Source organism: Heteronotia binoei, chromosome 4, assembly GCF_032191835.1.
Source record: "Heteronotia binoei isolate CCM8104 ecotype False Entrance Well chromosome 4, APGP_CSIRO_Hbin_v1, whole genome shotgun sequence".
Lineage (NCBI taxonomy): Eukaryota > Metazoa > Chordata > Lepidosauria > Squamata > Gekkonidae > Heteronotia > Heteronotia binoei.
The window spans coordinates 162,192,553-162,216,961 of NC_083226.1; positions in this window are offsets into that span (position 1 = coordinate 162,192,553).

Here is a 24,409-nt window from a genome sequence, read left to right on the forward strand (position 1 = left end):
TGACTGTGAGCCGCCCGGAGTCCATATGGAGTGGGCAGCATACACATTTAAAGTAAATAAATAAAGGAAGAGAGAGAGAAAGAAAGAAAGAGAGATCTGAGTGTTCAAAATTTGATTGCAAATACTCCACATGTTTTCATGCTGCCTGGGGAACCTAGTGCAATCCAGTAAATTCTGAGCATGCGCCAACACGATGGATTCAAAATGTCGCTGGTTTTAAATGATGCATGTCCTGCTCATAATGACTTTGGGGCATACATTATCCAAACAAGCCAGAAAACGGTGAACACGTGCCAACGACGGCTAGCTGGCCAACAGCCATGCTGAAGGCTGCCAAGTGAGCAGATTAAAAAGAAACACTTAAAATATTGCTCAATTCGTGTTGCGAACGTACCATTAATGCAATCATGTGGGACGTTTATCTCTAAACAACAGGCACTGCAAGTAAGGTGACTTCAATTGTTGAACATCTTATTTGTGAAAATTGAATCGTCACTATAGTCCTCCAGCTCCCTGCTAGTAAAATGTGACTGTGGATAGGTGTAAGCCAGCATCAAGTGAAGTCTTTTCATGTGTACATGAGTAGCCACATGTCTAACGTCAATTCAGGTGAGATCTGTCAGATTTAAGGTCAATAGCACCTTAGAGGACAAAAGTATTTTTAAGATATAAGCTCTGCAGAGTCAAAGCACCCTTCAAAAGACACAAATAGTTGAGATTTTAATTCAGTTCTTCAGTGACAACTGATCAAAGTGGCTCTCAGGAATGTTCAACCTGACCACCGATTCCAGAACACGAATGCAGATTAAGCTGCCTTAGACTGACTGAATTAGACCTTTGGTCTGTCAAGGTCAGCATTGTCTACTCAGACTGGCAGTGACTCTCCAGTGTCTCAGGCTGAGATCTTTCACATCACCTACACCTAGATCCTGTAACTGGAGATGCTGGGGATTAAACCTGGGATCTTCTGCATTCAAAAAAGATGCTCTGCCACTGAGCCACAGTCCCTACCCTAACATCTGGAGATATTTATCTGGGTATTTGTATACCACCCAAAAACTTAGCCTGAATAGCCTTGATTAGCCCAATCTCAGAGCTTGGAAGCTAAGCAGGGTGTGGCCACAGTTAGTACTTGGATGGGAGACCACCAAGAATGACCCGAGTTGCTATGCAGTGGAAGGCAATGACAAACCATCTCTTGTCTCGAAAAATACATAAACGAGGGTTTGTCTTGAGTCAGTTGCGATCTGATGGTGCACAGTTACTATAAGGAATCAGAGTGGCATGCATGATCCTCCCCATCTCCGTGCCACTCTCAAAACTCCATGCCATCTCTGTCAGGTAGGCTGTTCTGTGGGAGAACAGGCCATGGTCATTCAGTTAGTTTCACAGCAATGTAGGGAGCTGAAAGAGGGTATTCCTAGTTCTGCACCAAGGCTTCTAAGCACTACTTCTGCTCTCCTAAGAGCATGAAGTGAAGTTTATTTAATCTACTGGAAATAAATTATTCATTTTTATTCATTTACATTATTTACCATCCACCTTTCTCCCAGGGACTCAAGGCAAATTACACATTGTGGGTCAGTACAATCAACAAAAGGGGACATTCGGTAACTAATGCATCAGAATTTTAGAAGTCTGAAACCACCAGAAAGAACTGAAAGATGTCATAAGCAGGTATCATTTTGGTCAGGAGTTCACAGGAGCGGAGCTCCGGAACCTCTAAATTTGATTGTGCTCTTTCTTTCTTACCCTCCCCCCCCCCCCCCAATACTTGCTTCTGGGCTCCATTGTTCAAACCCCTTGTGCAAACTTTGCTGAATTCTAAGATTTGACAAACTTTCCAATATTTCTCCACACAAAAAAATGGGGAAATAACCAAAACATATAAAGCAGACAGATGGAAATCTTCCTCATGCCACTGTGGCCACATAGGAGAGAGTAATTTTAAAAGTATGTTGGGGTAAGGTTTTATTATGACAATTATAATTCAAGAAGCATTTTAAGATAGTTGCTGAACTGATATAATTTAGTACACCTTCCAGTGATGTCAGGGGTGTGTGGCATATGCAAAAGAGTGGTGCTAATGAGTTCCGGTAGCTCTTTTTCTAGTAAATGTCCCCTGACCATAAGTATTCACATGACCCATTAAGCAGTATAGCGATTACATAATAGGCTCCTCCTACTACAACAAGCTATACATGGTAGTATAGACACAGTCCCAATCGTTTACCCAGGTAAGTTTGTGAGCCATTTTGTACAATGCAGCCTTATCATCTGAGCAGAGAAGCCCTCACGAATACTTCAGTTTTGTATAGTTTGTGGGAGGCCAGTAAAGATGGAGGTGTCCTAATCTCCTCAGGAAGGCTATTCCAAGAGACGGGAGCCATGATGGAGGAAGCACAGGTACAAGCAGTTTTGGGAATCTGGCCCGTTTGTAGGTTGACACCTAGTTCCCAACAAGAGTTTACCTAGATCCATGTTCTGCTAAAGAATCATGTGACCAAACCAAAGGAAAGAAATAGGAGGGGGGACTCAACTGGGCAAATGTTTCTTTAATGCTTCGCTTGCAGAATATTGTCTCAGAACTTCAGTGCTGGGGAGGGGCCAAGAGAAGGAGAACTCCATTAGCTCTTCTCTTTGAAGGTGACATTTATTTTCAATTCTCCCTACAATAAGATGATGAAATTACATGAACTTTAAATCAAACTTTAGTGCAGCGGGATAAATAAGTCTCGCGGATGACGGCTCTGAGCCGGCTTCAAAACAATCGCGCAGACAATGCAATTTTTATCATCTTAACAAATGTTTGTTTTCCATTTGCAATTGACAATGGAATTAATAAACTATTTTACTCATTTAAGATTTATGGAACCCTCTCCCCAGCTTCCCCCCAAATCAGCTTCTGCCACACACACACGCACACACACACAATTTATAGAATTTGCAATTTGCATAAGGGTAAAAGAGGGATGCTTCCCCCATCCAGCTTGCCACGTTTGAAACACCTCCATTCTAATTTCCACAGCAATAATAATAAATGCCCTCCACAACAATGGCCCGCTGATCCACAGCATCTCCTACCTGCCCCAGAGCCAGAGAGCAATTGTTTGATGAAAGGGAAGTATAGAAAAGTATGTGCAGGCCCATGCGTGCACACCCTCAACCCCCTGATAAGAGAATAGACCATTAGTTTTTAAGCTTCAGCTGTTCCCGGTTCGATAATAATTAATATGCAGGGTAGCTGGTCATGTCACACATCATTTCAGCCTAGAATTGCATCTGTCAGTCCAAATACCCGCTACCTCCAAAGCATCCAGCACCAAATCTAGTTAGACAGCTAAATGAATTTCAGCACAAAATCTGCAGATGCACCAGAGATGCACAGGATGTGAAGGCACACATGAACGACTCCCGCGCAGGCCAAATGACAGATGTATTTCCTCCAACTGCAGGCCAGGCTCCAGCACAAACCACTCTTCATTTATCAATAATTGGGCCTTAATTTTATTTGGCAGCGGTGGAGCAACGTGTTCAGTTTCCTCTCGGATAGCCTAACGCTAATTATACTTTTTTGGGGGGGTGCAGTTGTGGGAGGTGCCTCTGGAGAGGGCCTCCCTTGATTCGTGAATCGTTCGTTCCAGAGAAGCTGCCACAATTAAAGATCTGGGCTTTTCCAAAGAGATAGGTTATAGGCACAGATTTTTATTCCTACTAGCAGGACGAGGGCAAGGGGCATTTGCATGGCTTTTTTGTAGCAGGAACTCCTTTGAATGTTAGGCCACATACCCTTGATGTAGCCAATCCTCCAAGAGCTTACAGTAGCCTCTTTACTAAGAGCCCCGTAAACTCTTGGAGGATTGGCTACATCAGGGGTGTGTGGCAAAAGAGTTCCTGCTACAAAAAAGCCCTGGGCATTTGTGAACAGAATCTAAAAGGAATCCAGGAAAAAAAAGAGATCGTGCTGGTTAGGGAAGCTGACTGTACTGGCTTGTCACTGATATAAATAGATGTTAGGAAAGTTTTCAGTTAACTTGATGTACGTTGTTTTATTTTGTGTGTGTTTTAGCTATCTTTTTAACAGTGTATGTTTATACTGAGTAAGCTGCCTTGGGAATTATGGGGAAGTGGTTTGGGTTGCCAGGCGATGAAGTGTGGGGGGCATAGGCTTGCCAGCAGTGTTCCCTCTAAGTGTGAGCTAGCTCACAATTTTTTAGCCTCTGGCTCACACATTTTTGTCTTAGCTCAGGAAAAATAGCCCCAGAGCAACTAATTTATGCGGTAGCTCCAACTTTAATGCCAGTAGCTCACAATGTAAAATTTTTGCTCACAAGACTCCACAGCTTAGAGGGAGTATTGGTTACAAGCTCCAGGTTTGGAAACATCTGGAGATTTTGGGGGTGGAGCCTGAGGATAGTAGGGTTTGGGAAGGGGAGGGACTTCAGTGCCATAGAGTCCACCTTCCAAAGCAGCCATTTTCTCCAAGTGAACTGATAGGGTTGCCAAGTCCAATTCAAGAAATATCTGGGGACTTTGGGGATGGAGCCAGGAGACTTTGGGGGTGGAGCCAGGAGACACTGGGGGCGGAGCCAGGAGCAAGGGTGTGACAAGCATAATTGAACTCCAAAGGAGTTCTGGCCATCACATTGAAAGGGACAGCACACCTTTTTAAATAGGAAATAATGAAGGATAGGGGCATCTTCATTGGGGACTCATAGAATTAGACTCCCTGGTCCAATCATTTTGAAACTTGGGGGGTATTTTGGGGAGAGGCACTAGATGCTTTACCGAAAATTTGGTGCCTCTACCTCAAAACACAGCCCCCCTAGAGCCCCCGATATCCGTGGATCAATTCCTCATTATTCCCTAAAACTGCCAGAGATCTAGAGCTGTGGGGGCTGTGGGGGGTGGGGCTTCCCCCACCGGCTAGCTGGTTGGGGGATGGGGGGAAACCTGTAAAACCAGGAGATCCCCCGCTGTGTCCTGGGGATTGGGAAGCCTATGAACTGATCTCTGTTGTCTGGAGTTCAGTTGTAATAGTGGGAGATCTCTAGCCACCACCTGGAGGTTATCCGAAACAAAGTGAGATATAAGTCAATGAAAGGGAGGTGGGGAGAACCCATATGAAACAAGCCTTAAAAATAATACAAACAGTAACTCAAAACTTATAAATTTATGAATACTATATATTTTTTATTAAACCTTACAAAATAAGCATTCATGTATATAGAAATTATATGCACAACATTGTGGTTGTCTCTTGTGCACATAATTTCTATATATGTGAATGCCTACTTTGTAAGGTTTGGTAAAAAATATAGGGGGGCACAGTATTGCGAGATAATTTATTTAATACAGTGCAGCCTCATGTATTTACCAGAAGTTGTTATCATAAGTGACAAAATGTACCTCTAGGAATTGCTGGGAAACCATAGTTTTCAGGTATTCCTAGAGCTGTCCTGGAAATGACAAACCACAGAGTTAATGGTAATACCTAGAGCAGGGGTGTCAAACATGCAGCCCAGGGGCTCCTATCAGGCCCCCTGGAGGGCTTCTAACAGGCCCCTGAATAACTGACTCTTGTCTGCTTCCTTCTCCCTCTCTCTTGCTTCCTTCTGCATCTCAACTTGCTTTGCAAGGCTTACTCAGTTGCACAGGAGCTAAAGAACAAAACCTCAATTTCCTCCATTGGTTGAGGCTCTTTCCCTCCTGGTCCCTTGGGGAGGGAGGGAAAAAGCCAGAGCTTCCTTTGCCCAGTTCCCTGGATCCCACAGGAGAAATACAAAGAAATCACCTTTAAGACCAACAAGTGCTAATGTTTTAAGCATTTTTTATTTTCAGGTTTTTTTAAATAAAACATATATTGTTTGAAAAAATGTTGGAGGTTCAGAAGAAATATTAGAACTTGAGATAGAGATGTTTTACTAAATATTAAAAATGTGTGCAAAATTTATAATGACATGATTAAGGCTTACTGGTGATGATTTTAAGAGAAAAGATAATTATATGTAGAACTTATAATGCTCTTGTGGCTGTATCCCACAACCCCTTCCCTTATTGTTTGTAGTATGTAGAAAAAAATTAATAAAACTTGTTATCTTAAAAATAATAAATAAAATTTGATCCTGGCAAATGGCATCTGTGTCAGATCAATGGCTGATGTCTTTGACACAATTCCTAAAGTCAACTCTTATTTATACTTAAGCCTTCACAGGGTGATTTAGAGGGAGAGAGACAGAGCACATATTACCTTCCAGTAGATTTTGCTCTAAAATTGACCATAAGAAATTATCTAACAGCCGGTTGACATATATCTATATACTGCCCTGACTTGGACAGCCCAGACAAGCCCAATCTTATCAGATCTTGGAAGCTAAGCAGGTTCAACTCTGGCAGATACTTGGGTGGGGGACCTCTCTGGAATACCAGCAGCCAGTTTGGTGTAGTGGTTAAGCGCACGGACTCTTATCTGGGAGAACTGGGTTTGATCCCCACTTCTCCACTTGCACCTACTGGAATGGCCTTGGGTCAGCCATAGCTTTTGTAGGAGCTGTCCTTCAAAGGGCAGCTGCTGTAAGAGCTCTCCTAATCCCACCTACCTCACAAGGTGTCTGTTGGGGGGGGGGGGAGGTAAAGGAGATTGTGACCGCTCTGAGATTCAGAGTATAGGGCAGGATTTGAATCCAATATCATCTTCTTCTTCTTCTTCTTCTTCTTCTTCTTCTTCTTCTTCTTCTTCTTCTTCTTCTTCTTCTTCTTCTTCTTCTTCTGTCCCTGAGTATCCTCCACGCCCCCAGTAGGAGTCAGTCATCAGAGGTCATCATGACTTTTTTGTGCTGCTATCTTCCTTGAACTTTTGTTTTGAATGTTCTAAGTTGAGCACTATATTGCTGCAAAAAAAAGCCGGGGGGGGGGGGGAGGTGACATTGTAGGAAGTGCTATAGACATTATAAACAGCACACCACAGCGGTCCAGAAGCAAAAGAAGAGGTGAAAACGGAAGAAGACAGATTCTCTCAAAAGCGGTTCAACCATGCTATGCTAACCAGATGCAAGTGGCTTTGCATGAGAAGGGAAATAAAATCTGTTAGCAGCTGGTTACTAAAATGCGTCTGTCTGAAATGACAAAAAAAAAAAAAAAATCCATTAGCAACCAGCTACTAAAGCATAATACAAAGGCTGTTTGAAAGGGGCCTGATAGAATCTAGTGGAATATTGCTTCCAAGTAACCTTCCAAGTAACCATGCATGGACAGAAGCGTTAGTTGTTACTAACTTGGCATGACAAATTTTCTCTGGATTACGGGAGCAATCATCAGCAAGGGTAATCGGAGATAAACCCTATGTTATTCAATAGGACTTACTCCCAGAAAAGTGTCTTTAGGATTGTAGCATACGGGCCAAACTATACATCTCAAATTTTAAAGAGTTACCTGTGCCATTATGCATAAGAGACATAACTCTGAGTGCCGTAAATTTATGTCTGGTGGTTTATCCGATTTCCATCTTTGAGCTATTGACAATTTCGCAGCATGTAATAAAAATGGCATGTGATAAAAAGGCTATTCTTTGTTCGTTTGAGGGGTTAATTTCATTTCTGAAATTTAGTAATTTTTAGTAAATTTTGCTTGTTTTTGAAAACAAGACAACATTAAATCCCAGTTCCAACCACAACCTGAGTACACTGATTTCTTTACAATATGGAACCCGATACTTGAATATTTGCAAGACCAAAATGAAATACCAAAAGTGGCAACAGATCTACAGCTTTGTTAAAATTGTTAGTAATTCATTAACAGTAATAATTATTGTATTTTTGTAATGTATAGTTACTTTTTAAATGTTCTGAATATATATGTTAGACAATATGTGTTGTAAGGGTAGTGTTATCTTACCTTAACAAGTTTATATCTATAACAGTCAACAAAAATTATTTTTAATCAACAGTTTCTTTAATGTATGTAAACACTATATTCATAGATATTACTTATCAACATTTGTAAAAACTTAATACTGTTCTTAAGTGAAATAACGAAAACAAAATGTTGCTATTACTCATTTATTTTGTACATTGTAATTTTGAATGAAGACTGCAACTGATATAGCAATACTTGTACTGCTTGTTAAAACAATAAATTACCTTATTATTTATTTTATTACCTTAAATTTCTATCCCGCCCTCTCCGCAAGCGGACTCAGGCTGGCTAACAGTCAGTTCAGATGTTTATATTTACAGTTTAAAACCAATAAAATACAATTACAATTAAAAGAGTCCATGGTGCTGTACAACTTCGATATAGGAGGGCTCTTCTTTCCTGATGGTGATCGCATAATAATTGTAGCTCTTTAGTGATGTGGGGTGGCAGTCCTCTGCCGGTTTAGATATTAAAGGCCGACACATTTGGAGGGAGGGGAAGAGTTCCCCGTGCGAAAACAATGCTGCTGATGAGTTATTTCACCAGTTTTGCTGCTCTACATGGAGTGAAGCAGCAAAATAACTCCCCCTCCCACAGCATGGTTTTGATGCAAGAACACTGTTGAGGGAGGGGGGAGGAGGTGAGGTACCATTCCGTACTCTTTTGGGCTCTCCGATTTTTTTTTAGAAGTCATTCTCCACAACCTGGACCCATCTCTTTAAATACTGCTGCCTATATGGGATTTGAGTTTAAAATTCTCCTCCTTGGTTACTGAAGCCAGCGAAAACAGATGGCTCTTAAAATGTTTCCAAAAGGTGCTGATGATCCGATTCGGATGAGTCTCCCAAGAGAAGGAAGTTCCATAACTGTGGGGCATTCACCTGGACATTTTGGCGTTTTGGACTGGAGACCACCGTGTGTGTTGACTTAAATATTTGAGGCCTGCTTTTCCATTTTATTTAAAAACAAGCCGCTAACAGCACGCTATTTCAACGATAAAGATCAAAAGCAATGAAGCAACAGTCAACCAGTTAAAGCCACAACAGTCAAATTTATTTGAAAGTCACGACAGATGCTAAATTACAAAAGGGGGAGGGAGGGAAGAGGGCAGAAACCAAATCAAGCTGTCTGTGGTAGCTTTTAAGGGGGTTTAAGGCCTCAAAAGTTCTTTACTGGTTATCGGGATATGAGAGCAGGCTTAGGATGAACAAAATTCCCTAGGGCGGACACGCCACATAAGTGGTGCCATCACAGAAAAGACCCTATTGTGTCTTTTTATGCCTGAGATCACATACGGTAGGAGATTATCCTTTAGAAATTAAAAAGCAGACAGCCTATAAGGTACATAAAATTCAAGCTTATGGATCTCAAAAGCTTAGCAGGGCTAACTGTGGCAAGTACTTGAATGGGAGATCTCCATGGAATACCAAAGCTGGGATGCAGAGGCAGGCAATAGCAAGTCATCTCTCTGAACATTCAAGCCTTACTAAGAATTGCCAGAAGTCCACCATGACTTCCAGAGCAATGCACGCACACACACACACACACACAAATACTCATCAAAAATATTTTTAGTAAGAAACATAGAAATGGAAGGTATATCCGGAGCCGTCATGTGGGAGTCAGCGAACTAGGTGATTGCCTAGGGCACCAGCTCCCAGCAGGGGCGGGTGCCCCCTCCCCACTCGCGCCATCTCTGAGCTCTTTTGGTTTTGAGGGATCTGATCCCCCAGAGCCGAAAGAGGTGCGTTTCCCTCCCCAGATGTCCTCTGAAGGTGCCAGGGAAGGGAAAGCTTGAGCGTTCTTTCAGCTCTGAAGGATCAGAGGAGCTCCCCGATCCTTCAGAGCTGAAGAGATCTGAGGGACGGTGAGGGACGGTTGGGGAGGGACGGTGGCTCAGTGGTAGAGCATCTGCTTGGGAAGCAGAAGGTCCCAGGTTCAGTCCCTGGCATCTCCAAAAAAGGGTCCAGGTAAATAGGTGTGAAAAACCTCAGCTTGAGACCCTGGAGAGCCGCTGCCAGTCTGAGAAGACAATACTGACTTTGATGGACCAAAGGTCTGATTCAGTATAAGGCAGCTTCATATGTTCATATGTTCAAAGAGTGGCACTGAGTGCCCAGCGTGATGATGCCACTGTGATATCATCATGCCGTGCATGCGCTTGCACACACAAAAGTTTTACTTGGGGGGCACGCAATGGGGTTTAGCCTTGGGCTGCAGAACCCCATGCACTGGGCCTGGGTATATCAAGGGTCATCTAGTCCAATCCCTTATACAACACAGAAAATTCACAACTTAATTTATCCCCCTACTCCCCCAGTGACCCCTGCTCTATGCCCAATGAAAACCAAAAAGCCTCCAAGATCTCTGGGCCAGTCTGGCCTGCAGGAAAATTCCTTTCTGACCCCAAAGTGGAGAACAGCACTATCCTGGGCATGCAAGAAAGGAAGATGAGAACTGAGTACTGACTCATCCTTTCCTGCCCTCCCTCTTTTGACCTGCCTATATAAACATATGAAGCTGCCTTATACTGAATCAGATCCTTGGTCCATCAAAGTCAGTATTGTCTACTCAAACTGGCAGCAGTTCTCCAGGGTCTCAAGCTGAGGTTTTTCACGCCTACTTGCCTGGACCCTTTTTAGTTGGAGATGCCAGGGATTGAACCTGGGACCTTCTGCTTACCAAGCAGATGATCTACCACTGAGCCACCATCCCTCCCCTGGTTTCACAGAATCAGCATTGCTAGGTGGCCATCTAGCCTCTACTTATAAATATTCAAAGGTGAGCCCACCACAACCTCCTGAGGAAGCCTGTTCTACTGAGGAACCACTCTGTCAAGAAGTTCTTCCAAATGTCTGACCAAAAAATCTTCTGATTTCATTTCAATCCATCTGGGGCACTCTAACTCCTTCTAACTTACATATTTCAAACGGATAGAGAAACAGATCAAATTTAAAATAACGTAAAAAGTGGAGAGATAAGAAAGAAAAATGGTAAAGGAGCATATTAGTTTATCTATCTCAATATAAGCAATTTCTCCAAACAAACATATTAAGAGCAGATCTACCAGATTGCAAAATAATTGCGTTGCCTGTCTTCTTAAAAATTAATCCAAGTTAACTGTTTATCTAAATTTCTTTTCAGAACTTTTCAATCCTTTAGCTCTTATGTCCATATTAATCAGAGAGGAACAAGCATACTATGTCCCAAAGATCTCACTTTGCCTTTTAAAATCTCATATCTTGCTGAGGGTTCCATATTATCCAGTTACCTACAGAAAGGAAAACAATTTAAAATCCCTTTTTCCTAAAAGTTTTCCACGTTTTGATTTTTCTGATGAAATGTGCATCCTCTCGCCTTAATGCAAGCACTCCTCTCAGTAACGATAGTAAAAATCCCAAGCCATTAGATCCTCTCAAAAAAACTTCAAACAGCCTTAACTTCCGGTTCTTCTTAGTAGCTGCGCCATAAGGTTCCATTTTAGTTTTCTTCTTTTCGTTTCCTGACCCGTTTGTTGTTATGTAAAACAACCCATTAGCCAATGGTATGAAAAGCAAACTTACTTGCAGAGTAGGATTGCCGTGTTTGAGATAGGAAAACAATACATCCAAGGCTTGTTAGCAACAAAGAAAGCAAGTGGTCGGGTGTTCACCTCTTTCTGCTATAATGGCGATCAAGGCAGCAAAGCACTGAAGCGCCCAAAAAGAGCAGGAACAGCTGCTGCTATATCCCTGTCTTCCTGTAAGAGCCCCATGCCGAAAGGAAACCCCTCCCGGGTCCCCCCTACAGGTGCCATGTCTGTGGCACCTCTCCAACTGCCCGATTCAGGGGGGCCACAAGCTCTGTGGACCTCCGCTGAGCTCAAGGCGATGAAACCCGGAAGTCCCCACAGGAAGAATTTTCATCCAGCATCCCAAATCTGCTAGGAGATTAATTGATACCTTCTGCACCACCAAAGGCTGCACCACATCAATCACACCACAGTAATCTAGCCTTGAGGTGATAAAGGCATACATGACTGTTGTCTAACAAAGACCAGATGGCAAAAGATGTTCTTGGATTCCAACAACAGCTACAGACCTGAGAAATTAGGAGAGGTGAAATGCTGTCCTTGGAAGGTACCTCAAGAGAAGCTGTGGGCAAGAAGTCACACTGTGTGTGCACCCATGCCACTCAGGTGAGGTATCTTTTCTGCACATTTGTCCTATGAGCCCAGACAAGGAGTACAGAATGCCACAGGATGAGGCAGAAGGAGACCATGTTCTCTCCTCTGGCAGAGCTATTCTGTCTCCTAGCTCAGCACAGCTGGGTCACACAGAGCTTGGGCAACGCAGGGGAACAGAAATGCCAAAGGCAGCTAGTGTCCTGGCAGTGGAAGTGGGGTGAGGCCCCTGGGCCAGCCGGGGAAGATAAACTGGACCTTTTTACCAGCTCTTATCACTTCAATGCAGTTTTTTGTAGGATCCTGCCATAAGCCTCATTTTCAGACAGGGTTTGCGGTCCTGTGTTTCCTTTTTATTGAGGGAGAGATTATGCAAAAGGCTGCCTTTAAAAAGGCAATGTGGCTGTTTCAGGAGGACTGAACTAACTGTGTTGGTCTCTAGAACGTTTGTTTCAAACGTCAGTGAAATAGCACCCAGTCACTGCTGGGCATTTCATCGCCAGTTCCACATGAAAACAGTGTGATATAGTGGCTAGAGGTGGTTTTACCATCTTTCAAGATCTTTTGGCATTTTAATTGTCCTATCATTGTCTTTAAATAGTGTATCATTTTGTCCCATAAGATGTATTCCTAAATATTTGACTGGATTGCTTGTTGTAGTTGGTGTTGTAGTTAAGTGTGTGGACTCTCATCTGGAAGAACAGAGTTTGATTCCCCACTCCTTCACTTGCAGCTGCTGGAATGGCCTTGAGTCAGCCATAGCTCTTGCAGAGGTTGTCATTGAAAGAGCAGCTGCCGTAAGAACTCTCTCAGCCCCACCTACCTCACAGGGTGTCTGTTGTGGGGGGAGAAGATATAGGAGATTGTAAGACATTCTGATTCAGAGAGAAGGGTGGGGTATAAATCTGTGGTCATCGTCGTCTTCTCATTTAGATGAAAATTTTAGAATGACCTTGGCTTTCTTCTTGTTGATTTTATAACTTGAAAAAGGTCCAAATTCTTTAGTTTAAACTCTTCTTTTTCTACTTCTAATCCTCCAATATTACAATCTTGCAGGGCTTTTTTTGTAGCGGGAACTCCTTTGCATATTAGGCCACACACCCCTGATGTAGCCAATCCTTCTGGAGCTGACAGCAGGCCCTGTAATAGGAGCCCTGAAAGCTCCAGGAGGATTGGCTGCGTCACGGTGCGTAGCCTAATATGCAAAAGAGTTCCTGCTACAAAAAAAAAGCCCTGTCTTATCTTAGAAGCAAAAATTTCCATTGCAAGAATAAAAAATGGAGAAAGTGGGCATCCTTGACAGGTTCCCTTTTTGTTTTATATCCTTTTGTTAAAACCTGATTGATGAAATTTTTGCATGTTGTTTATTATAGATTTTCTGTATCTAATTCAAAAATCTGGAACCACACTTAAAATATTGTAGTGTTTTCTGTAGAAAAATTCAAGACGTGTTATTGAAGGTTTTTTCATAGAGGGGTGGTTTTAGACAGGAGCAACTGGGGAATAATCTGCTCTCACACTTATCTGGGAGAATAATCAAACTTCACACTTGGTTTATGTTACCTCAGGGGACTGTAGTGAGGAAAGAACAGAGGTGGTGTAGTGGTTAGAATGTGAGGACTATGTAAGGCTACCAGGCCTCCCACTAGTAGTTAAGAGTGTCTGACTAGGATGTGGGAGAACCCGGGTTCAAATCCTGACTCATGCCATGGAATCTCACTGGGTGATCTTGGGCCACCAGGAGGTTTTTTTGTAGCAGGAACTCCTTTGCATATTAGGCCACACACCCTGATGTAGCCAATCATCCAAGAGTTTACAGGGCTCTTAGTACAGGGCCTACCCTTGTGCCGAACTCGGCGGCTGCAGCTGGTGCAGAACGCGGCGGCTAGGCTGCTGTTGGGACTCCCAAGGTGGGAGCACATACAGCCGGGGCTGCGCGGACTGCACTGGCTGCCAGTGGTGTACCGAGTCCGTTACAAAGTGCTGGTTATCACCTTTAAAGCCCTATATGGCCGAGGACCTGCCTACTTGAGGGACCGTCTCTCCCCATATGAACCCCAGAGAGCGCTGAGGTCAGCTGGAAAAAACCAGCTGAATATCCCTGGGCCAAGGGAGGCCAGATTGAAGACCATCCGGGATCGGGCCTTCTCCATTGCAGCTCCACTGCTGTGGAATCAACTCCCGGAGGAGGTACGGTCCCTGCGATGTTTAGACCAATTCCGCAGGGCCTGTAAGACCTACCTCTTCAAAATAGCCTTCACCTAACACCGAGCTAAGAAAGTCTTGCTGGACATATTTTAGCCACTGAATTTTATTAAAGACCTAAGTTATAGCACCACAATGTTAATGTTAATTTTAATATAAGTTGTTAATGATTTAATGATGATTTTATAATTGTAATTGTAATTACTATGTATGGTTTTATTGTATATTGCATTCGTATGTTGTGAGCCACCCTGAGCCTGCCCTGGCGGGGAGGGCGGGATATAAATAAAAAGTATTATTATTATTATTATTATTATTATTATTATTATTATTATTATTATTATTATTATTATTATTATTATTATTATTATTACTGTAAGCTGCAGGAGGATTGGCTACACTGGGGGGGGGGAGGGAGCGTGACCTAATTTTATTTATTTATTTTTTAATTTAGTAGGCTTATGTTCTGTCCTTTCCCATAATGGGCTCAGGGTGGATCACAACATAAATTGAAAAATAAAAATACCTACAATTTAATTTTAAAATAATATAGTAAAAGACCAAAACAATAGAACAATAGAACAAAGTAAGGTACATCACAGGCAGGAAGGGCACATTTCACAAAATACAGCAGTTTTTGGCTCAAGAAGAAGTGATGTTGTTAATAATAAGATTCAGCACCACAGCAAAGCTGTATGCAAAGGAGTTCCTGCTACAAAAAAAGCACTGGGCCAGACACACTCTTTCAGTCTTAACCCAGTCCACAGGACAAACTTTGAGTCCAGTGGCAAATCCAAGTTTTATTCAAGGTACAACGTTGCATGTGCAGGCACACTTCTTCAGATACAGTGTGCCTGCACACAAATGCTTATATCTTGAATAAAATTTGGTTGGTCTTAAAGGTGCCACTGGACTCAAACTGTACTGTTGCTTCAGACCAACACTGCTACCCACCTGGATCTCAGTGGGGTACAATGCCATAGAGTCCACTCTCCAAAGCATCATTTTCCCCATGGTGAACTGAACTCTGTAATTTGGAGAGAAGCTGTAATTCCAGGGGATCTCCAGGTCCCACCTGGAGGCTGGTATCTAGGGATGGAATTCTAGCAGGAACTCCTTTGCATATTAGGCCACACACTCTGATGTAGCCAATCCTCCAAGAGCTTACCAGGGTCTTTTTTGTAAGCTCTTGGAGGATTGGCTACATCATGGGGGTGTGGCCTAATATGCAAAGGAGCTGCTGCTAGAATTCCCCCCCTGCTGATATCTCTAATTTGGAAGAATGGCTGCCAGTTGCTGACCCCTCCTCTCACCCTACGGGAAAACTATCCCACAATGCCTGCACTGATTTCCCAAAGTTCTGGAACAGCTCAATGGCGCCAAGGGTTTCACTCCAAAACAAAATTTACTGCAAATTGTGTGTACAGCAGCCGAACTGAATTTTGCCGACAGACGGTTCGACTTTGTAATTTGTTATTTTTTCCCCCTTCCGTGTTTTAAGCCCTGAGATAAAACAGCGACTACCAAATCCTTTCTGTGTCTCCAAACACCATAACTTAGGTGACTGGCTCCACTTGCAGAGAAGAGTTTAGCCTCAGGTAGAAGTTAAGCCCTATTGATTTGCATGAGAGATCAGCGATCCTGTTCACTGCTGTGCGGGTTCCCCTCGGTGCTTTTAGCATACAACAAGCGCTGTTTGTTGGCATCGACTAAATCACTGTTACGGTTCTGAGGACTGGTCGCTGTGCCCAGATGATCAGTCAGAGCTTTCTGCCTGAGCCAATCTACAGCATAATTGAAGAGGATGGGGAACAAAATTCAGCCTGGTGTCACCCTGGCAGTGATGCCAAATTCTGCAAGAGAGCTTTCCATGCAGTTTAGCGTAACATAGGTAACGTGTATTGCAGGGGTGGAATTCTAGCAGGAACTCCTTTGCATATTAGGCCACACCCCCTGATGTAGTCAATCCTCCAAGAGCTTACAGTAGGCCCTGTAAGAAGAGCCCTGTAAGCTCTTGGAGGATTGGCTATATCAGGGGTGTGTGGCCTAATATGCAAAGGAGTTCCTGCTACAAAAAAAAAGCCCTGCTAAAAACACTTGGGGGCACCCGAGATGGTACCAGCCTTCACTATGGTATCCACAGGCACTCCACTGGGGACCTCTGGCCTAAGATCAGGGGTAGACTTCTAGCAGAAGCTCCTTTACATATTAGGCCACACACTCCTGATGTAACCAATCCTCCTGGAGCTTCGAGGCTCTTTTTTGTAAGCTCTTGGAGGATTGGCTACATCAGACGGGTGTGGCCTAATGTGCAAAGGAGCTTCTGCTAGAATTCCACCCCTGCCTAAGATATTTGGGGTAGGGTTTTTTTAAAAATTTACAAAAGAGACCACAAGTCCAGTACTTGGCTTTTTTAATAAAAGCATTGCCCAAAGAGGATAAGAAATGCCCTGAGTCCTCCATCTCTTATTAAATATCTGCATAACTAAAAGTGCCAAACAGTGTCCATTTAGATTCCAGTCCAGTTAAAGGGTTGCCAGTTTTTCCGTGGGGGGGGGGTGAAGATTTCCCAGAATTACAGCTGATCTCCAGATGACTAATATCATTTCCCCTGGTGGAAGTGTCTGCTTTGGACAGGTGGATGATGCTGAGTGCAAATCAAATCTGAAGGTGCCCCAGAAACTCCTGGGAGGAAGCAGCAAAAATAAAGGCTCTTTCTTTGACAAAATAAAAACAAGCAACTCATCAGTTTGGCAGGAATGGATCTACATGTTTTTTGAGGGTGGGGGGGCAAAATTAAAAAATGATGCCCCCCCATGGGCCATTCTATCTTAGGATCCCATAGAATACAATGAACTCCATACCCAATTTGGCACCCCCCCTCCGGCAGCACCCAGGGCAAGCACCACCCTCTGCCCCCCACCCCTAGATCCGGCCCTGCAGTTTGGTAATGGACTGTCAAACCCTTTCTGTGATTGCATGTATATGTTTTCCTCAGGACTTTTTTTTAGCAGGAACACAGAAGAACACAGTTCCAACTGGCTTTGCATCAGGGGGAGTAGCCTAATATGCAAATGAGTTCCTGCTGGGTGGGCTTTGTCTACAAAAAAGCCTTGTGTGGAACAATGTTGACATTGGGGGTTTGGGTTGCCGAGTTCTCTTCATCCCCCAGTGGGGGACAGTCGTGCACGCGCTATGTGCCGTGCAATGAAATAACATCGCCCAAAAGTGACGTCATCAAAATGGCGGCGCCCATTCGGGGCTGCTCTAGGCATTTCCAGGAAAGCTCTATGCACCGTAGAGTTTTACCTTCCAAATGGCTAGAGCATCCAGGAAAACCAGAGTTTTCCTGGAAATGCCTGGACGGCCTCGCATGGGGCATCACCATTTTGATGACATCACTTCCGGGTGACGTCATCATGCCAGGGTTGCAGAGGGAGGTTCCCCTTCTAGATCAGGGGGTTGGCAGCCCTATTGGGGGTGTGGCCTAATACACAAATGTGTTCCTGCTGGGCTTTTTCTACAAAAACAGCCCTGGTTTTCCTGATCACCATGATTGCGAAGAGAGAACTCAAAGTTTAAGGAGGCAGGACTTTCTTTCACAGGAACCAAATTCTCTACCCAGCAGATCTTAAGGGTCAAATCCATATTCCACCCCGAGAAGGAGAGCCAGTTTGGTGTAGTGGTTAAGTGTGTGGACTCTTATCCGTAAGAACCGAGTTTGATTCCCCACTCCTCCACTTGTAGCTGTTGGAATGGCCTTGGGTCAGCCATAGCTATTGCAGGAGTTGTCCTGGAAAGGGCAGTTTCTGTGAGAGCCCTCTCAGCCCCACCCATCTCACAAGGTGTCTGTTGTGGGGGGAGAAGATATAGGAGATTGTAAGCAGCTCTGGGTCTCTGATACGGAGAGAAGGATGGGGTATAAATCTGCAGTCTTCTTCTTAATATATGAATTTGACTTCGCTACAACACCATCAGCCTTTTAGTATGCTGTACTGTCACACTCTTCAGTTCTATTATAGAAGGAATGGTAACAGAAATGAACAAGGAGGAAATCATGAAGAAGGAAATCCCATCCACCCCACTGCACACAGTTTCTTCCCTCTTGCTCATCCTGCATAACCTCTTTCTCCAGTTTGGTTCAGTGGTTAAGAGTGCAGACCTTTTCTGGGAGAACCGGATTTGATTCCTCACTCCTCCACTTGCAGCTGCGGATGTGACCTTGAGTCAGCCACAAGTTCTCTCTGAGCTGTTCTGCTCAAGAGCAGTTTCTGTCAGAGCTCTCTCAGCTCCACCTACCTCACAGGGTGTCTGTTGAAGGGAGGGGGAGGGAAAGGAGATTGTAAGCCGCTCTGAGACACCTTTGGATAGAAAATGGTGGGGTATAAATCCATTCTCTTCTTCTTCCATCAAGTCATTGCTTTCTCCAGCTCCCAACTGTTGCCATTTTCTCCACTTAAAGGGCAGCAAACCTTTGAATACTGGAGGGGGGGGGGGTAGTTGTGTAGTTTGGTTTTTTCTTTTTCTTTTTTTTTACATTTTTAATAAATTTTGTCATCAATGGCACATAAGTAGTAATATACAAGAAGATATGTTAAAGATCATCTTCAAAAATGAACTCAACCAGATTATATAACTACTTGTAACATATAGGGTTGATGCAACTATCTCCATAACCCTTAAGCTGCATTGACTCCAAGATTTTGTACATTATACATTGACTCCTCCTAGTTTTATAATTTCTCTGCAACTTGGAGGTTCCCCTGAGTTTGTAGAAACATCTTCCCTGTCTGTCCCTAGCCCCATTGTGTGGATTTTTTGATCCTCACTCTGGAGTAGGGTTTCCAAGTCCAATTTAATAAATATCTGGGGACTTTGGGGGTGGAGCCAGGAGACTTTAGAGGTTGAGCCAGGAGCAAGGGTGTGACAAACCTAATTGAACTCCAAAGGGAATTCTGGCCATCACATTTCAAGGGACCGCACACCTTTTTAAATGCCTTCCTTCCATAGGAAATAATGAAGGATAGGGGCACCTTCTTTGGGGCTCATAGAATTGGACCCCATGGTCCAATCGTTTTGAAACTTGGGGGTCTTTTAAGGAGAGGCACGGGATGCTATGCTGCAAATTTGGTGCCTCTACTACAAAAAACAGCCCCCGAGAGCCTCAGATATCCGCGGATCAATTCTCAATTATTTCCCATGGGAATAAGTCTCCATAGGGAATAACAGAGTTCCCAGCAGACATTTCCCTCCCCTCCCCCCGCTTTCTGATGACCCTGAAACGGGGGGAGGGCCTCCAAACCGGGGGATCCCCTGCCCCCACCTGGGGATTGGCAACCCTACTCTGGAGTCAGGTTCAGAATGAGATATACAGAAGTTGGAGCATACAGCAGTGAATGTATCCACTGCCTGCCACTAGGCAAACTAGGCAATTACCTAGGGTGCCAGTCTTCTGGGGGCACCAAATTGGGTGCCCCACAAGTGATGATGTCATCAGTGCAGTGAGGGGTCACCAAAAGTTAGCCTTGCCTAAGGTGCCAGACAGTCTGGTTCTTTGCCCGGAATATATTTCAGTAATTTCCCCATGAAAAGAGTAACATGGGTCACAGGGTCGATCCATAAAAAAAATTAATAAGATCCTCAGGCCCACTTTCAGCTCCCTATTTTAGAGAATGTTCTAACCATGGAGTTTTCCTGATGGGATGTCTCCTGTGATCACCAGAAAACCCAGGAAAATAGGACAATTTAAGCTCCTTCTCTTGAGATGGCAATTATCATGACAGCATTGAACAAGCCAAGCCGCAGATGGGATAGGATGTTGGGCTTTCGGAGTTCCAGACCAGCCACAGATTGGGAGAAAAGAGATTTGCAGCAGCAGCCAGGAAAGGAATAGGCTTTACATGCACAGTATGTGAAGTCATTATGTGGTGTGCCATGATTGTTTGGTCTTTCAGATCATTAGTTGTGATCACTGGACTCACAAATGCAATTGGAACACGATTCATTTTAATGTGCATGATAACAGAATGATGTCAGTCCACTAGTATCCTGGGGCCTGGGAGAACAAAGTCATCCACTTTGTAAACTTCTGAAGACAAGTGCAAACATTTATGTGCCTACATGCACAGGTAGGCATGCGTAAAGGTCTTTTCCACCACATACTACCTAAGATCTATTTAACATGGAATTGAACCTGCAAGTACAAGTATGTGCTTTACAACCTTACAAGTATGTTCTTTACCATTGTACTACATCCTGGTTCCCCACAGGAATAAAATAAAGTCAGTAAAGGGTCTTGTAAATTAAAGTTGCCATTGCCATGGCACAAACTAATAATCATATTGCTTTTTTCCTATCAGGTCTGGGAAATGTTAAGTGACATAGTATTGTGGTCAGTTTTGGGCACCAGATTTTAAGAAGGATAGACAAGCTGGAAAGGGTCCAGAGGAGGGTGATGAAGATGGTGAGGGGTCCGGAGACCAGGTCCTATGAAGAAAGGTTGAAGTGATACAATTGCCATCTTCAAGTATTTGAAGGGCTGTCATCTAGAGGATGCTGTGGAATTGTTTTTTTATGGCCCCAGAAGGTAGGACCAGAACCAATGGGTTGAAATTAAATCAAAAGAGTTTCCAGCTCAACATTAGGAAGAACTTCCTGACCATTACAGCGGTTCCTCAGTGGAACAGGCTTCCTCGGGAGGTGGTAGGCTCTCCTTCCTTGGAGATTTTTAAACAGAGGCTGGATAGTCATCTGACAGCAATGAAGATCCTGTGAATTTAGGGGGAGGTATTTGCGAGTTTCCTGCATTGTGCAGCGGGTTAGACTAGATGACCCTGGAGGTCCCTTCCAACACTATGATTCTATGATAATTTAATACACAGAAGAGCCAGTGTAGTGCAGTTTTAGGGTGTTCGACTAGCATGCAGGAAACCTGCATTCAAATCTTTACTCTTGCATGAAGCTTGTCATTTGAGCAAAGGCTTTTTTTTTAAAGCAGGAATGCACAGGAACGCAGTTCCGGCTGGTTTGGTGTCAGGTGTGTGGCCTAATATGCAAATGAGTTCCTGCTGGGCTTTTTCTACAAAAAAGGCTTTGTACTAGGCAATGGTGATGTCAATGGGTGTGGTTTAATATGCAAAAAAGTTTCTGCTGGAGTTTTTTCTAGAGAAAAAGCCCTATGTGAAGCAACGGTGATATCAGGGGGTGTTGTCTAATATGCAAATGAATTCCTGCTGGGAATTCATTTTTTTCTACATAGGGGCTACTATCTCTCAGCCAAATCTGCCATGTTGGGAGGGTAAATTGGGAAATGGAGACCCAACTCTGCTGCTCTGAGCTCCTTGGTGCTATATGACAGACAGAAAATGTTTGACAGGCAAAAAGGTCAGTGTGGTGTAGAGCTGAGAGTCCTGGACTAGAATCTGGGAGGTCCACATTCATTTCTCCATTCTTCCATTTCTCAAGGATGGCCTAAGAAAGCATGCTGGTTGTTGGGTTACTTTATTTACAGCCTGCCTTTCTTTCTGAGACTCAAACTAGAATACAAAATATATATAAAAAAATAATATAAGCCAAGCAGCACGAGACATTCAGTAGACAGTGCAATAGGGTTACAAAATTAGAAGTCAATTCAGACAAAAAAAAAGTATAAACAATGGCATACAATATACAATGCAGAAAACAGATTACAAAAATAGAATACAATGTAGTCAGGCCCAAGATAATACATACAATAAACCAGGGTTAGCCAAACTTCCTTAATATATGAGCCACATAGAATAAAAGTCAGCATCTCAAGACATGAATGTTGGATATTTGAGAGCTACAAGATAGGAAGGAAGGAAGGAGCTTTGAGAACCACACAATATGTGTGAAAGACCCACATGTCGCTCCCGAGCCAGAGTTTTGTTAATTCTGTTCTTGGCTGTGACTGCAATGAGAAACAACCCCTGGGAGTGATCCCTGGAGAAGCTACTTTAACTTGTACCGTTTTCCTCACAGGAATGATTTTACAACTATGGCTTGGGTGGCGAAGGGGGTCAAGCCAACAGCCTGAAGAAGGAGGAGGAGTCGTCTCAGAGTGGCTTACAATCTCCTTTTCCTTACTCTCCCCACAACAGACACCCTGTGAGGTAGGTGCGGCTGAGAGAGCTCTGACAGAAACTCCCCCTTCCAGAACAGCTTCTAACAGAATTACAACTGACCCAAGGTCACTCCAGCAGTTGCATGTGGAGGAGTGGGAAATCAAACCTGGTTCTCTCAGATAACTACTACAACAAACTGACTCTCTTGTAGGATTGTCAGCCTTCAGGTGAGTAAGGCAACAATGCAATACAATGATTCACCAAAAATACCACCTACACCGAATTATAAATCTCTTATGTATTAATGCTCCTGACTATTGCTGACCAAGATTTCAATACAACAATTCATAAATACATTTTTTTGGTTAAATAAGGTCCTAAAGGCCCTAGAAATGTATGCAGTCTGAACTCCAAACTTGAAAGGCAGAAAGTGCTTATAGTAGAAAGTGCTTGTAGTGCTCACATATCCAGTCTTCTCATTATCTCCGAAGAACTGGTGCTTGTAATGTTGAAGAAATAAGAAGTGGTAGAGTTTTTAATTTCTTCTCAACCCCTCCTTGATAAAGACTACCCATGAGAGAGTTTACAACCCCAGGTAGGCAGCAAAGACCATAATGGGCTACCATCAGACCTTCCAGTGAATCAAGTCTGGCAGGGAATTCCCCAACCACAGCCCTACCCTCAAGAAACTGAGGAGCAGGAGGAAAAAAACGACCTTTAGAGTGACACTCTAGCAACTCCCCCTATTTTTTATGGTCTTTGACACAAAAAGTAGGGGAAATGCCTAGACCACCACCCAAAAGTGAGATCACATCCTCCTCAAACTACTCCCAACCTCCTTCCAATTGTCCTTTGCCACCATGCATGAGCTATGTTTGTCTTAGTGTGTCCAGCATCTTAAATGGCTGTTGAAATGCTTGTGACATTTTGCCATATGGAAATGTTAAAATTGCAACTGAATGGATGTTCTCACCAGAAGCAAAAAATTGATCTGAACTTCAATACGGAAAGACCATCAAAAGCCAAGCCAAAGTATCTCGGCAGAAGCATCAAATCCCAGGAACTTTTGAGCCACCATGTACAGACTCCTCTCTGGTTTTCAGACTGTTCTTTGTCTGTTACCATAGCAATTCTTTGCCTCATTAGGGTCCTTATGAACTTGTTTACTGTCCCAGTGATAACACTTTTGAATCCAAGCTGAATATCAGAGCTCTGTGCAGCCCATCTGTGCTTGATCTGATCAGCACTTTCAAAATAATACATTGGCAGGTCACCATAACACCATCTATCTCAGAAGCTAAGCACAGCTTACCAATTCTTTGCATTCCAAAACAAAATGGATGGCAGGGGGAGAGATGGGTGGAGCTAGTTCAGAACACCAGTTGGCCATGTTATGACCATTGCAGTTGCAACTCATTTGTTGTGCAGTATCCGGACATCAAAGAAGCACTTTCATTCTGTCTCACTTTGTACCAGACCAATTTTTGCCTGAAGAGAAATATGATGCATATTCGGAGGATTTCCATTATGCGGAACACCTTTAACCGGTTTCAAGAGAAACTGAATCACTTTTGATAAAATTGACCATTTTTTCTCATGGGGTCTTCACACCTCTGTGCATATTGTTTTCCTTCCCCATCCCTTTGACTTTCTTGTATCAAGGCTAAGCTTAGCCAGTTCTGTCTCTTTTGGTTTCAAAACCAGGGCTTTTTTGTAGCAGGAACTCCTTTGCATATTAGGTCACACACCCCTGATGTAGCTAGTCCTCTTGGAGCTTACAGTAGGTCCTGTAAGAAGAGCCCTGTAAGCTCTTGGAGGATTGGCTACATTCGAGGGATGTGATGCAAAAGAGTTCTTGCTACCAAGAAAGCCCTGTTCAAAACACTTCTCAGTCTCCTCTGTAACCTTCTCCACTTGTCACCATCTTTCTTGAACCATGTTGCTCAGAATTATTGTATTCCAGATGTCACGGACTCATAATGATGGGCAGCTGGAGTTGAATACAATGACTCCCTTCCACTAAGTGAAGAGTCTTCCTTCAACA